Genomic DNA, 16588 nt, shown 5'->3' on the forward strand with positions numbered 1-16588 from the left:
GTGTTCGATGGAGAGAGTCCCAAACTTCTTTGGATGTCTTTGCGGAGGCGATGATTTTGAACGTGGCCTCATCAAGACCTTGGAAGATTATGGATTTTGCCTTGCAATCCTTCTTTCAATCGGCTCGCAAGATCATTCTTTGAATGTCAGACATAGTTGTTTCATCTTATTTTGATGGAGCTTCTCTGTATCCATCTTCACCGATGTCTATGACATCCTGAGAACGTAGTCGTGTCAGCTTTGGAATAATAGTTTGTGTAGTACCATTAGGCATTAGAATTAATATATCAAAAAATAAAGTGATGAGGATTGATGTTGGCAAATATGATGCCACCAATGTGTTCAGAAGGTTGAAAAACCTTAGGAATCAGTTTTGGGTTGCAACGAACCAGTTTAAAAATCACTGAACTGACCAAAACAATTCTGGACTGATTTGACTTAGATCGGTTTTTCTTAACAGAGATAAATGGCGTTAGTTCTTACCGTTAGTCCACATGGCAGCTTCTAGACATGCCACGTGTTGGTGATTTGACGCGGGTTGGTAAGCTAGGTTGGGTCGTGTTCGCGGGTCAGGATCCAGGTTGCTGGTTGCGAGGCTGGGTTGCGGATCGAGTTTCCAAGTCAGATCACGTCAGTCGGGTGGAGAAGATGCGTGAGGACGCGTGCGGCGAGTGACGTCGCTGATAAATAGTCTCACTGGCGCGTGAGGCGCATGTCATTGATGCTGAATTCGTTGGCAATGCGTGGGAGCGCGTGTGGAGGCTCTTGGACTTCGTTTGAAGCACAATTTTCACCGCGAACTCATGTCGACGCGAATTTCACGATAGTATGCTTAATTTCGGATTTAGAGTAACTTCAAATCAGAGAAAAAAAATTGAATTTCCCCTCTGTTTTCCTCTATTTGGTGAATTCCAACAAACTTGAAGCTATGATACCACTGATGGGTGGAGGGAACTCACTCAATTCCTAGTTATGATTAAAACTCAGTGAGGATTGCACACAAATATGCTCAATTGATTTCAATAATAAACTGAAAATAAATTACAGAGGAAAATATGAATATAAATCTCTCACTCATTGGTTATTCACCCGCTCTACACCACACATTACATTACACACACACACACACACACACACATCTATTTATAGCAAATGATGAATGCTAGGTAAGATTAAATTCAAACAAGTAGGTTGGTTGGTGAAGGTAAGTTGCCTACTCTCTACTGCAATTCAACAACAGTGGGTTGGGGTTGGTGGAGCTGTCGCCGTCAAATTTTGCTGCCACTGTCAAGTTTAATTTTAATCTTCAACTTTTTTTAGCAAATCTTAAAGAATGTTAATGGCATTTTCGAAACCTCAAAGAAGGTTTGTAACATTTCTAAAATCTTAAGGAATGTCTCTATCTTTTTGCTCTACCTCAGGAAAAATGAGTTTCTTTAACCTTTATTTTTTATTTTTCAACTAAGGAAAGGTTTTTTCCCCTTTAAGTTCATATATTAACTTTTAGACATTCTAGATTTAATTTAATTTTGGGGTTTATTTTATTTTTTAACCAAAGGAAATTTGTTTCCTTAAAAGTTTATAAATTAACTTTTAGACATTCGAAATATAATTTCATTTAATTTTGGTTGAATTTACCTTCTATATACACATATAATAGAAATTTACATTTTTTAAGTAAAATTTTTTTATTAGTAAAATGATTTACATTCCATACTTCTATATATAGTATAAAATTTTACTTCTTTTAATAATGTTAGTCTAATAAAAAAGGGTAAAATCCAACAACAATATCAAAGAACCTTTCAACTATTATGCATATGTGAAAAAATAAAAAAAGTTCAAAATAAAATGATGTTTTAAAATGACACATTTTTAATAAATTAAATTGAGAAAAGATCTTAAAAACTAATTAAACGATTCGAAGACATAATTGACTTTCAAATTAATTGGTTTATCTAGTCTAATGCTTTTAGATCAACTAATTGACATCAGCATAATAAAAAAATCTATTATTATTTTTAAAAAATTAAAAATTTATATGAAAAATAAAATTACTAATAAATCATAAAAAATACTTTTAGTCATTATAATATTAAAAAATGTTTAGGTGTAATTTTATAAAAATTTAATGACTAAACACATCATAAAATAAATAAAGCATAGTTCATTATTTTTAAATTCAAGTTACTAATCAAATATAGTGTTAAAAAAAAGACAAACTAAAATTTCAAACTTCATTGTTTATAAATTAAAATTATAAAATTGGATATTAGGTTCTCTGCTAAATTAGTGGCGGATCTAGAAATTTTCTCCAGTAGGGGCAACATGTATATGCTTGCATAAAAATAAAGAAAAATATAAAATATACAAAACAAAAAATTTCAATATTAGTTTTTCAAAGTCTAAATTTTAGAACTCTAATGTATAATGTAGAAGCCCAATATAAATCAAATCAATAGGTTGCTCTTAAGTAGGATTGCAATCGGAGCAAGCTGAGCCAAGATTTAGCATGTTTAGGCTTGGTTCATTCAATCAACGAGCCCTTAAAATCGAGTTCAAGTTAGGCTCGTTAACTAAATGAGCGAACCTTGGCCTTGTTCATGTTCGACTTCTTTATTAATCGATTTTAAAACGAGCCTAAATAAGTCAAAAACTAATCTTGTTAAAATTTTGATTATATATTAACGAGCTTTAAAATAAAATTTAAAATTGTTTATTAAAATATAAATTTAATATTTTAATTTGTCTTTTATTATCTCATGTCATTGTTGCAATGTCCCGGAGAAGGCCTGGAATGGCGAGAGATAATAGATTTTGAAATTTGAATGGAGTCGCCACTAACCTATTATTTACCTTAGTGCGGTTGGAACGCCTATTTACTATCCATTGATTGGTCTCTTCCTAAGTTAAGGAACCAGTAGTCTTAGTCTACTTTACTATAATTGAGATCTGCAGTTCAGTTATGCGAGAGGAAGGTACTAGCATCCCCTACACATCCGTTCTACAAACGGTACCTAATTAATTATGAATTATACCTAAATTTATTTTGATGGTCTTTAATTAATTCCTTTAAAATAAACAAATAAATGAATAAACAAATAAACAAAATAAAAAAATAAAAAAATATCATATATTTAAAAAGGAAAATGAAAATCAAAGTACGATTTATAAATGTCTAATAAGACCTCCAAATGAGGGGATCTTGTTAGATAAACCTCCTCTTAGAGCTTATATAGGTGAGGTCTAAAATACTTTTTTACCCTTTTTGAAATCATTAGGATACATCCAAAGAAAAATTAAGAAAATCATAAAAATTATCTTTGAAAACATTCCTAGATTTTTTCAAAATCCTTATAAAAATTTTTTAGAATTTTTCAAATATTTTTCTAAAATTTTATGGGATCTTTAAAGACTTTTTTTTTATTGGTATTTTATTATTCTTATTATTATTATTTATTAATTTTAATTCAATGTGACTCAAAATATTTTTCTTGATTACAAAAATATTTTTCCAAAATTTCTCTATTTTTATTTTTTTTTTGTAATTTTCTACTATTTTTATCTATTTTTAAAATTAAAACTAATTGAAAATATTAAATAAAAAATAATATATAACATATTTTTTAAAAAAAAAAATGGTGAATCGATTCATTTTATATGAACTGGATTAAACCAGTGAGTCTCATGTGCCCACCCACAGTAGTGACACGTGGCTCCTTTACTTTTCTTTTTTTTTTAATTTTGGTTTAAGGGTGACACGTGTAAGCATGTAATTTGCTTAGACTTTAAAAAATGGTGAAGATCTGACCGTGTAGAGAAAACATAAATTGGACGGCTAAAATTGGGCCACGTCACCTCTAGAATTATTAACTCGTCTTTCTCTCTCCTCTCTCCTCTCTACTTCTCTTTCCCCAAACATAAAAAAAAAAAAATCATATTTTTTTTGTATTTTTCCCATTTCTTTGGCCTCTCTCTCCTCTTTCAATCTCTTCACTCTCTTCGATTCTCTCTCCTCTCTCAATCTCTCCGATTCTCTCTCATGGTTCTCTCTCTCTCTCTCTCTCTCTCTAGCATCTCCTTCTATTTATCAATCTCCCGATCACCCTCTCACAACTCTCTCTCTCTCAGCCTTCCCACTCTCTTAGCCTCACGACTCTCTCTCTCTCTTGGCGTCACAGTTCTCTCTCTCTCCCTCTCGACCCCCCATCTCTCTTAGCCTCATAATCTCACTCGGCTTCATGTTCGTGATGCTTTACCGGAAGTATTTTCTAGCAACGATGGCGAAGCCACCTGCTCCTTGATCTATATTTTTTCTTTTTCTCTTTATTTTCCCCTCATCTCAAATTTCTTAAATGCTAATTTTTCTTAACATAATCTTGCAAATCTACTCTACAAAAGGAAATTGAAGACCTTCAAAATTTTCTCCAAAGAAATCAATATAAAGTATCCCCCCATTTTGTTTTCTTGCAAACCAAATGCGTTTTTATTTTTATTTTTTTTGTCATTTTTCTCATTTATGCATTTTTTCTGTATGTTGGGTTCCACTGAACTCAGTGGATTGACTCGGTGAGTCAACTCACTAAGTCATATTTGAATTGAACAGGGATTAAGCTTTATATTGACTCAGGCACTAATGGACCTGGATCCAATTTGGATCCGGGTTTGCGGGTTCTCAAAGTGGATCAGAATAACCCGGTCCGATGGGTCGGATCACTAGATCTAGTCTAATAGGTCAGATCCGATGCGGATCCTATTTTTCAGATATTCTTTTCAATGCATTTTCTATACAATATAAATGTAGAAAATTAAAATTAAAATTTACTTGGGTCTTCAAACTCCACCAATCTTTCAGTCCTTTCTTTTCTTTGATTTTCAGCTGCAATCTACCTGAGTTTTTGTATGAGTGCTACTGACTTTGAATGCTCCTAACCTTCTGTGCCACCATCTATGTATGAATGTTACAGATGAATTTTGAATGCTTCTGCCTGAATCCTGTGCCACAATCTGTCTATCTAAATCCTCCTTTAAAATAGTGATTCACTATAAAAAATCAAGGTATTTACAATGCCCCGAACAGCTAAAGCCGGTCCAGTGCACTATACCTGATAAAATCCTGATAATCCATAATCTATAATATACATACGCAGCGGAATACATAAACATAATCTTCATACAACATATACCATAATACCGTAATACTAGAGTTTTCTATTTTCTATCTATAAATCCATAAAAACCAACCATCACCTGCATTTCCATAAATACATACATCTCTAGAATATTTCAGTATTTTCACAACCATCCTTACTCAACATCCATAAAATATAAAGACATAAAACATAAACATATACATCCCCAAAATATGCTCAACATATACCCTTTCTTATATAGTCCTTAAAAATGCTAAAATATCCTCAAGCTCCTAAGCCCGACCTCGAGAATGTTCTGAAAAAGAAACAATCATATTCGAGCAAGACACATCTCAGGAAGGGAATAAACATACATATTAAAACAGTGTGTGGCCAACATGAAGTAAATAGATATCATTTTAATTACGTTTAAAAATCATCACGTAACATTGAAATCGTTTTTTGAACCTACACAATCACATGCAAATATTTAACCCACGAGATTACCCAAGGATAGGGGTGATTACCTGCCTATACAAGTAGCACCCATTTGCTCTGATACTTAGGTAACCCTATGGTTACAACTAAAGCATACCAGGGCACTTACCTTACTCAGTAAGCCCTCAAGTGTTAGATTAATCTCATACTCACACAGTTCAACAATAGTTTACCGGAAAAGGCCGTAAGAATAGGGAAATCTACCTGCCCATACAAATAAGTTCCCTCTGCCCTAGTACGTTATGCAGCTACTGTCACATCTGAAGCTACTAGTGCACTTGCCTTTCTCAGCAAGCCCTCAGGCGAAGAGTTTGCCTCGCCCAATCGTAACATGTTCTACATACATAGATACTTATAATATCATAATACTTTATTCCTTTCTGTCATTATTCATTCATACACATATGTTCATGTTCATAGCTTAAACTTTATATTTCATTTCACTTTAAGTGACTCTTTCCCATTTACTTCGTTCACATTTGTCATTTCATTTCATGGTCATTCCATTGTCATTTCATTGCATAACATTTTCATTTCATTCCTTCATACTACAGCTGGTTTGTAGCTATCATTTGTTAGTCTACATAGAAATGCGCTAGAATCTACTACAATTAGTCAACATAGAAATGCGCTAGAATCTGCTAACATGACTATCTTTCAGCTGTCTTACATTTACATGGTTGCATTTAACATACACAGGCAACATTGTCCATGTCATATTTTATTTTCAATACTTTACTTGCTTAGCCTGCATCTCATACATTTAACATATATTTGCACAGAATCTCATGCCAAACAATTTAATAGTAAATTCATACATATTCCTGTAAAATAGGTCAACCCACATTTAACATTTATATGTTGAAAATACATTTCATTTCTTACATAATTCCTTAGAAAATACCTTTCATTTTCATTCAATTACTTTCACGTATACATAGCTATATAAACATTCCTAAGCTCAGAAAATATAAATTTCATGGTTGGCATTTTAAACCCACATAAAAACATATATATATATATATATATATATATATATAACACATAATCCATTTTAATTCATGAAAAACCTGATTTAATATATAACCCCTTACATGACTTTCAAACTACGCCTGTAGGATCCCCGAACTGATACCCACAGCGTTCACCTAGACCCTGAATCCAAAAATCCTAATTAATTAAATAAATTCCAATTAACTCATATCTTAAGAAAAATACTTATTTACTACTTCTTAGGCTCCAAATAACATTAGTCCTTAAGAAAATCCCAAAATAATTCACTTACCCTGATTTTGGGATGTTTCCCAAACCCCTCAATCCAACAATCAGCTCCTATAGTCTTGCAGAGAACGATCCTACGAACCTTGTGGTGGTTCTGGATCGTCAAATCAGGTCAAATCCGACCTGAAATCAAAGAGAGAAGGTGGGAAAACCGTTTTGGAGAGAGAGAGAGGAGAGAGAGTTCGTGAGCTTTTACACTGAAGATGAAGAACAGCCTATTTATAGGTAAGGCTTCATCGACGAGACACGTGGATTCATCGACGAGGCGCTATAGAGACTTCGTCGACGAGAAAATACCTTCGTCTATGAAATTCAGAGCTCCAAAATATACTCTCTCGGTATTCCTTTGTCGACGAGCTTTAGAAGGACACTCATCGACGAGGACAGGACATTCGTCGACGAGGCATGCTGTTCCTTCTAAAAATCCTTCTTTTTCCCCTTTTTATCGATTAATCCATTTCATTCATTATATTTCCTGATTATTTTAAATTTTGGGTCCTTACAGTATTAGTGAAGGATCAAATCCGTCACTAATACATATAAATTCGTCACTAATATATCTGCTATTACTACTAACTATTAGTGACGAATTTTAAATTAGTCACTAATGATGGAGTATTAGCGACGATTATAACCGTCACTAAAATCCTAATACTGTCACTATAAATTTTACATCGGCTCAACTTAAAATTGTCACTAATACCCTATTATTAGTGATGAATTTGAATCATTCACTAATAATTAAGAAATTAAAAAAAATTAATACTAATTTTTTTTAATCATCAATTCCTGTAAAAAACTATAATTACATTTTCACATAGAAAATCATAATTACTACAAAATTCATAAATTATTCAAAATCTTGAATTCAAATACAAATTCAATTAAAATAAAAAAAATAACATCTGTTCAGATAAGAAAAAAATTTTAAAAAAATTCAAAATTCAAATACAAATACATTATACAAATTCAAATTAAAATACAGAAATTCCATTTGTTCAAATAACAATAAAAATTACAAAGAAATAATCAAAAGTTGTATCCGACGACTATAGTTCATGTATGGCATCGTGTTGATGTTATTACAGTTGCGAACCCTACAAATTAAGAATCATAAAAAAAAATTAGTATACAAATGGAGAACAAAATGGAGAGTTGGCGCTCAATATAATCAAGAAGAAAAATATAGAGAGTGCACCGTACAAAAATTTTCAATCCTAAACAAATAGCTAAAATGAATGTGAATGACATACGTATGAATATATACAGTTGCATGCATCAAACCACGCATGTAAACACTTTAACTCGTTCTCAAAATAGAGTATCCCTGGTGGTGGATAAATGATAATGCTTATCCATAGTTAAAAGCAAATGATATGTCATGTATGTTAATAGATGCAAATTTAGGACTTAATAAAATGACTTTTCATTTAACTTTCACTCATCCTTTCAAAATATGTAAACATTCATTTTATGATAATTATCTTTGTACGTGGTTTTTTTTTTTTTTTTGAAAAATTTTAACAAAATTTTGGCAGCATGTCGTCTGTAAATTAGACATTTTCCTATAAAATATGTACCTGAAACATGTTTGTTTTCACAAAATAAAACATTTCAAGCATGCGAGAATCTAAATCCACAACCAACATGCAATTCACAATTGTACTGCATCAGCCATGCAGTTGGCGTTCAACACAAGCATGTATTACAGTAGTTCAATACACAATTCATATAACATAATAGCATCCATCAAGAAAATATTACGAGAAAAACGTTAAAACACAATCAACTAAGGTTTTCTAGTTTTGTCCAGAAAGTTGCTTCTCAAGCATTCTTGCTGCAGCTTGGATTATGCATGAAGTTGTTACTTAGATTGTGAGAAGACTTGTGATAGATTGAGTTGGGGTTTCTTGGATTCAGTTATATATATAAAAAACTTTGGTTATAGATTGAGGAAATGGATTATGGTTTGTTTTTTTTTCTATTCAGTGATAGTGGTGGAATCCTGGTTTAAAAGGTTTTAAGATTGCCTTTGTTTTGTTGGAGATTTTTGAGCTTGTCTTTGGTCCTTAGGATTTAATTTGCTAACTTAAGTTTGACTATAAAAGTTTTCAATATATAGGAGGTTTCGAGTTGTGATTCTTTAATGGGTTTTAATGTTCATAAGTGGCTTTCACTTACTTATATGACATTTAGTTCTTAACCTTTCACTGTATTCTATACATTGTTGTTCTTAACCAAGTGTTTTATATTTTGAATGATAAGCCTAAGATCACCTCTTTTCTTACAAATATCAACACATGAGAGGCGCGAGTTAGAATGACATTAAGTTTTTACTGATCATGCATGCGTTTGTTCGTACATGGTTTTATTCTAGAAAAACATTACCGAAATTTCAGCAGCATGTCGTCTGTAAATTCGACGTCTCCTAAAAAATTCCTACACTAAACCTGATAGATTCAAGCAAACAAATCACAATAATACGCATCATGCAGATACTAGTGAGTTTGAGCATGTGAGAACCTAAATCCACTACCAGCATGCAATTCACAATGTACTGCATCAACCATGCAGTTGACGATCAACACAAGCATGTATTCTAGTAGTTCAATATACAATTCATATAACATAATACCATCCATCAAGAAAATATTACCAGGAAACCGTTGAAACATAATTTATTATTGCTCGTAAGACTTGCACATCTAATGAGAAAATGCATCTAATGATGTCGATGCACAGTGAGTTTACAATGGACTTATTTATTTCATCCGATGAAGTACTAAGAATCTAACAAAGGATATAAATATTACCATCTAACAAAGGACATAACTTTTACCTATAATTCATTTCTTCATTTACTTAAAAAACGCAAAATAATTTTCATCTCTGTTTTGAAAACCAACAAAATTTATTCATTTTTTTAAGCATACACAACATATTTGAAATGAAGTTTTTTTTTTTTTTAATTTTCTAATATTAATTTGCAAGAACACGCATACTAGCATACCCATGTATTTCATGTATAAGTTTGAAGCTCCTTGTTGTAAAATAGTTAAAAGTTCAAGGCCGCTTCTATACATATATATATATATATATATATATATATATATATATATATATGCACACATACACTATACAAATAAATTATGTGTAGTGTGATTCCGAATCTTTATGTGATGATGAATATATTTATGTATAGTGAGATGCCTAATTAATGTGCAGGAGAATGTGCAGCAACATGCATACAAAATTAAGTTAATCTTTGATATCAATACGCAATAATAATATGTTATATATCATGAAATAAACTTTTTTTACCTATTAGTTCAAACATGCTTCTAGACGGATTTACCTATCAGTTCAAACATCCATGTATTAGAGTATTATCCAAAAAATTCTACTCTATGAGGTATAGATGCAAATTTTCAATGCACACGAATAGAACAATGACATACCATTTAATGAGAGGAGCCACCTGCATCATCTAATCAAGATTTGAACATCATTTCTTCGAACTGCGCTTGCCTTTTCATCATAGCTACAAGCGTAGCTTCAAAGGTGGACAACTTTTTTGTGACGCCCTGATTTTTGTAATTTTTTTTATAAACAAAAATAAATAAATACTCACTTGTCCTCAATAACATTCATAAATCGGTCACGTCAACAATCTTATTACCATGCATATGACCCGACCCACATGGGGTACCAGATAAAAAGTTATTTTATTTATACAACCTAACAGCGGATGACAGTATATACATAACAGTCAAAATACAATACCCAAAGTATCAACATACATATGTATAAACATCACCAGCCCATACTAAAAAACAACTCACTCTAGGGGAATTACCCCTCCCCTAGTCCATAAACTCACCCTGTACGTCAGGGTTTCAGCTCCTTATGGTCACGGAACTCTATCACCTGGCCTATCCTTGTTTCTTGAAAAATTTAGATAATTTGGGTGAGACACATCTCAGCAAGAAGGAATAAATTATTTACAGTGTGTGGTCATATGAGTTCAGTTATAACACACTTTACTTTTCAAATCACCATTTCATCTAAGAAAATACACTGATATACACATTCTCATAATCATGTGGATATACAACACAAGCTTTTTTAAGCTTTAAAACCATTTCTCAAGTTTATTCATTTCCAACACACATAATTACCCGCGAAGTTCCTAAGAATAAGGAAGATTGACTACCCATATAGGTAGCTTCTCTCTGCCCTAACACGTTATGCTGCCAGGAATGGCCACATCTAATACCTATTAGGGCACTCACCTTACTCAGTAAGCCCTTAGGCGGAGAGTTTCACTTCGCCTCAATTATTTATATTATAAAACACACACTCTTTCATTTCTCATAATCATTTCCCATTCTAAGTCATTACATATCTATGTATACACAAATTCACATTTATGTACTTTACATAATACAATAGATCACATGATTCCAATTCTCAACACATTCACGATTTCCATACTGACAATACTTCCCCAACGGCATCAGTAGGAATCTCATAACACAATTTCCATACTAAGCATACCTCCCCGACGACATCAATAGGAACTTCATACACACAATCTCCCTACTGAGCATACCTTCCCAACGGCATCAGTAGGAACTTCACACACACACAATCGCCATACTGAGCATACCTCCCCAACGGCATCAGTAGGAACTTCATTCACACAATCTCCCTACTGAGTATACCTCCCCAATGACATCAGTAGGACCTTCACGCACACACAATCTCCATATTGAGCATACCTCCCCAACGACATCAGTAGGAAAGGAATACCACCCACCCGCAATTATTGTGCGGTATTGGCATATCATTAATCATATTTCAGTATAACTCAATTCAGTAATTTGTACAATCTCATTTTTCATACAAATAATTTCTACTCACATATAAATATCACATTTCATTATTTTCCACTAACCACATCAATCATTCTCGTTTCAATATTTTCTCAAAAATAACACATCGTTATATTTCACATTTTTCAACACATGTCATGTGCCACACATGTCCTTCTGTGCCTAACATAACAACCCCAGAATTTTGGGTTCTTATATTCAATTCAAGGGACTTTGTATAAAATCATAACCCGTTGACAATGCAACCGCTGTAGCGGTTAACTCGTTGATCGGGACCACATGCCAATGCGTACAAATCTTTACTTGTCGTTCATTCTTTATTGTAATACATAACTTTCATCTATTAAATAAACAAGAGTTTAGATGAGTAAACTGTCAACATTGACAACGTATATTGCTTCATACTCAGACAATATTTGTTACTTACACAGCTCCCAAACCAATTAACAAATTCCTTCTTATGTCTGTTGTTGACATTCCGTTCATTTTAAGCTAGAAGTTCAGCTTTATATTTGCTATATGCAACAATAGTACATGTTAATGTCAAGTAAGTATATAAATATGCATATGCAAATACATTGCAAAGTAAGGAGTTTCGAATTATGTACTTGATATATGGAGCAGTTTCATCACAATTATTGAGGACGTAAAAATGGGTCTTTTGTAGGTCGGGTATATCCATGAAATCGTAAACCCGTGCACTGAACGGCCAAACATTTTCTTGAAATATAGAGCTCCTCGATTCGTCATCTTTGGCATTAATAGCATCAACGTCTACATTTCGCTCCTTGTGAGTGAACCTTGTGTCAATGTCATGTACATACATTAAGCAAAATGCAAGACATTCACTGTCAATATATGCCTCAATGATTGAACCTTTCGGCCGTGCCTTATTACGCACATACCCCTTCAAAGTGGACAAGAACCTGTGCATTTTACATAACATTATTGACCCGTAAACACAAAAAGGAAAAAAAAAAAAGAAAATCACGTGACCATTATAGAATGACTTTAAAATTTACCTATCAATAGGATACATCCAACAATATTGGACCGGTCCTCCAATTATGGCCTCCCTTGGTAAATGGACGACTAGGTGGACCATCACATTGAAAAATGCTAGCGAAAATATTTTCTCCAGCTTGCATAGTATGATCATGATGTCATCCTCTAACCATTCAAGTACATTTACACTCAATTTTTTAGAGCACAACTATTGAAAAAAGAACCCCAGCTTAATAAGCACCGAGTGAACATCTTCGACCAAGTGTCCACGAAGGAAAAAGAGTAGAACCCGTAGTAGAAGGACGTGATAGTCATGACTTTTCATTCCTAACATCTTCCCTTTCTTCGTGTTTATGCATCAAGGTATGTTCGATGCATATCCATCAGGGAACTTCACTGATTTCAACCATTCGAAGAATTTATTCTTCTCATTCTTCGAAAATGTGTAATAAGCTCATGACATGAGAAGTTTGTCCCCATCATGAAACAGGTGCAACTCAGGCCGTATTCCCATATCTTCCATATCCCGACGAGCATTTGAGGTGTCCTTTGTCTTCCCATTTATATCCACTAATGTACAAATGACATTCTCACAAATGTTCTTTTCGATGTGCATGACATCCAAGTTGTGGCATAGTGAAAGATCTTTCCAATATGGCAACTCGAAGAAGATGCTTCTCTTTGTCCAATTCAACTCCCACTCAGCACATTTTATTTTTCTACTGGTTGGTGGTTTCCCAAGTTTCACATCTCTGATCAACCTGAGCTGGTTTAATATCTCTTCCCCACTTAGTCGTTTTGGCTGCAACCTTCGTTCAGGTTTTCCATTAAAGCTTTTGACGCCACGAGTCCTCCAAGGATGTCCAAGTTGTAGAAAACGACGATGACACATAAAACATAACTTACGTCCATGCTTCAAGGATAATGACCCAGCATCCTTATTATAGATTGGGTATGTTAAGTAACCTTTTGTGCTCCAACCCGATAAGTTGCCCTAAGCGGGGAAATCATTAATTGTCCACAACACTGCGGCATACATTTGAAAGGTTGTCCCATTTTCCACATCGATGTATCCACTCCTTTTTCCCATAGTTCTATTAACTCGTCAATTAACGGACGCAGGTACACATCAATATCATTACCAAGTGCCCTCAGTCCGGGAATAAAGAGCGACATATAAATGAAAGATTCTTTCATACATCGCCATGGCGGCATATTGTATGACATCATCAAAATTGGCCACATGTTATACGGATTGTTCAAGTTACTGAAAAGGATTGAACCCATTTGAAGCAAGTTCAAGTCTGATGTTGTGAGGATCACTAGAAAACCACGGATGCATCTTATCAAAATCGGCCCAAGTTTTGGAGTCCACGGGATGGCTAAGGGTGTTTCTATCACGCCGAGAACCCGATAATGAGACCTAGGGGTGAATTAATAATCTAACATGTCCCTATATCATACAAATCCAATGATACATCACAATGAATAAGGGTCCGACCCCGTGAGGCTCCTAGGCACCCTATACACATTCACATAAAATAAGGGTGATACACAGCGAAAAATAATCTTTCTATACACATTCTGTACCATACCAGAGTCTATACAAAAGAAACTAGGATCCATAAAACAACATACAAACCCAGGCGCCATTCAATATTCCAAAATGACAACCCAGTACAATCCTAGTGCTTACCCAAGTACCTTTCACAGTACACCGACCACTACGCTCCCAACACCAGGACGCTAGTTCCGGTTACCCGAAGGACCTATAAAATATGTATGTACAGCAGGGGTGAGACATCTCTCAGTAAGGCAGATCCAGGTTATATCAGTGTGTGACATTTGAGTGTTATCATGACACAAAACATACAGTTCAATGCAATTCTAATATTTTCACAAAACAGTTCTAGTACAGTGCATACATGCACACACACATGATCAAGCAACCAGGTGTCGTCACACCCTTCGACCCGAAGTCGGCCTGCATTACACGGCGTCCCTGACACATGGTGTAGTCCCAGACTCCCATGGCATCGTACCGGTACAACTAGCGGATCCACACCTTTCGGTGATCAGCCGGTAAGGCTCACGCCCTCAGATATAGAGCCAAACACTCTTACCAAACATGACAAGTGATATTTCACGCCCTTAGATATAGAACTAGACACTCTTTCAGTACTTGGAACAATTCGAAACCCAGTTCCTATTGCGTTTCAACAAAATACAACTATGCATGCTCATATGACCAAACAAACCACACCCATTTGGTAATCTAAAATCATGGTTTTCCAAACACATACAGTTTAAACAAGTCAAGGCACTGCCACCCCTATAACACAATATATTTACGGTTTTCCAACAAAATAAGGGATGCAACCCAATACCCCCTTTTCCCCAAAATTGTAATATGAAAAAACCTATAATTTTACCCGTTGGATTCCCTAAAATGAGTAACCAAAATGCACTCAGGATAGTGAACCACAGTTCTACCGAGTCCGATTTCAAAAATAACCAACATAAACTGAATTCCCTTACCTTTCCCCGAAAATCCAATCCCAAACTCTACGGCCCCCTAAATGGCGAATCGAGTTCCCAAAACCTATAAGCCACAGTACAGAACATACTCACAATTCTATTCTCTCCATAACTACTAGATCAAAATTAAAAATCGAGGCTTACCTTGATTTCAAGCTAAAAGTCGAAAATGCTAGGAAGGAAGATCCGATTTGAAAATCTTGTAGAGAATCCTTCCCTAATCCTCGTGGTAATGTCAAATCTACAATTCTAGCAACGTACGACAAAGAAATCTAGAGAGAGAGAAAAAGAATGATTTTTGAGTTCTTAGGGAGAGAGAGAGAGAGAGGATATTTTGATTTCTTAGTTGTTAAGCAATGGAACAGATATTTATAGCCCTTTGACTCGGCCAACCTTGTCGACGAGATGGCGTCTTCGTCGACGAGTCACTGAAGACAATTCATTGAGGAGACAGTGGCCTTCTCGACGAGCCTGAGATTCTCAGTTTCCCAAAACCTCTCAGCTTCTCCTTGTCGACGAGCCTCTGAAATTCGTCGCCAAACCTCAGAGGGCCTTCGTTGACAAACTCTGGCTTCGTCGATGAAGCCTGCTCAATTTACAATTCTACCCTTCTCTTATTAATTTATTTCATATATCATGGTTCGGGTTCTTACATCCTCTTCTCCTTATAAAAATTTTGTCCTTGAAATTTGTAATCTCTCATTCACAAACTCATTCACACAACCAATCACACACTCGAATCTAGAAAGAACCGGCGACCACTACAACGCAGCCCCGTCACAATATATACATACCCTCATTTATGGCGGAGGAAATACCATGGTTACATACATAAACTGTCTCAAGAGCTCCCAATACACACACTCCCCAAGACTAACCACCTATTCCAATACAAAGTAGGGTAATGCACACACATACTCAGAACAAATGTGGATACTTCCAGTGTATCTCTGCTTCCAATTCCCAAGAAGCTTCCTCAACCTCATGATTCTGCCATAATACATTCACTAATGGTATGTCCTTGGTACGTAACTTTTGAACTTTATGGTCCAGAATCTGAACAGGTATTTCTTCGTATGCTAAAGTATCCCCAATCTCCAAGTCCTTATAACTAACAACATGTGAAGGATCCAACATGTACCTTCTCAACACAGATACGTGAAACTCATCATGTATCCTCGAGAGTGCTGGGGGTAGTGCAATCCTATAAGCTACTGGACCCACTCGCTCAAGAACCTT

Source organism: Malania oleifera, chromosome 5, assembly GCF_029873635.1.
Source record: "Malania oleifera isolate guangnan ecotype guangnan chromosome 5, ASM2987363v1, whole genome shotgun sequence".
Classification (NCBI taxonomy): domain Eukaryota; kingdom Viridiplantae; phylum Streptophyta; class Magnoliopsida; order Santalales; family Ximeniaceae; genus Malania; species Malania oleifera.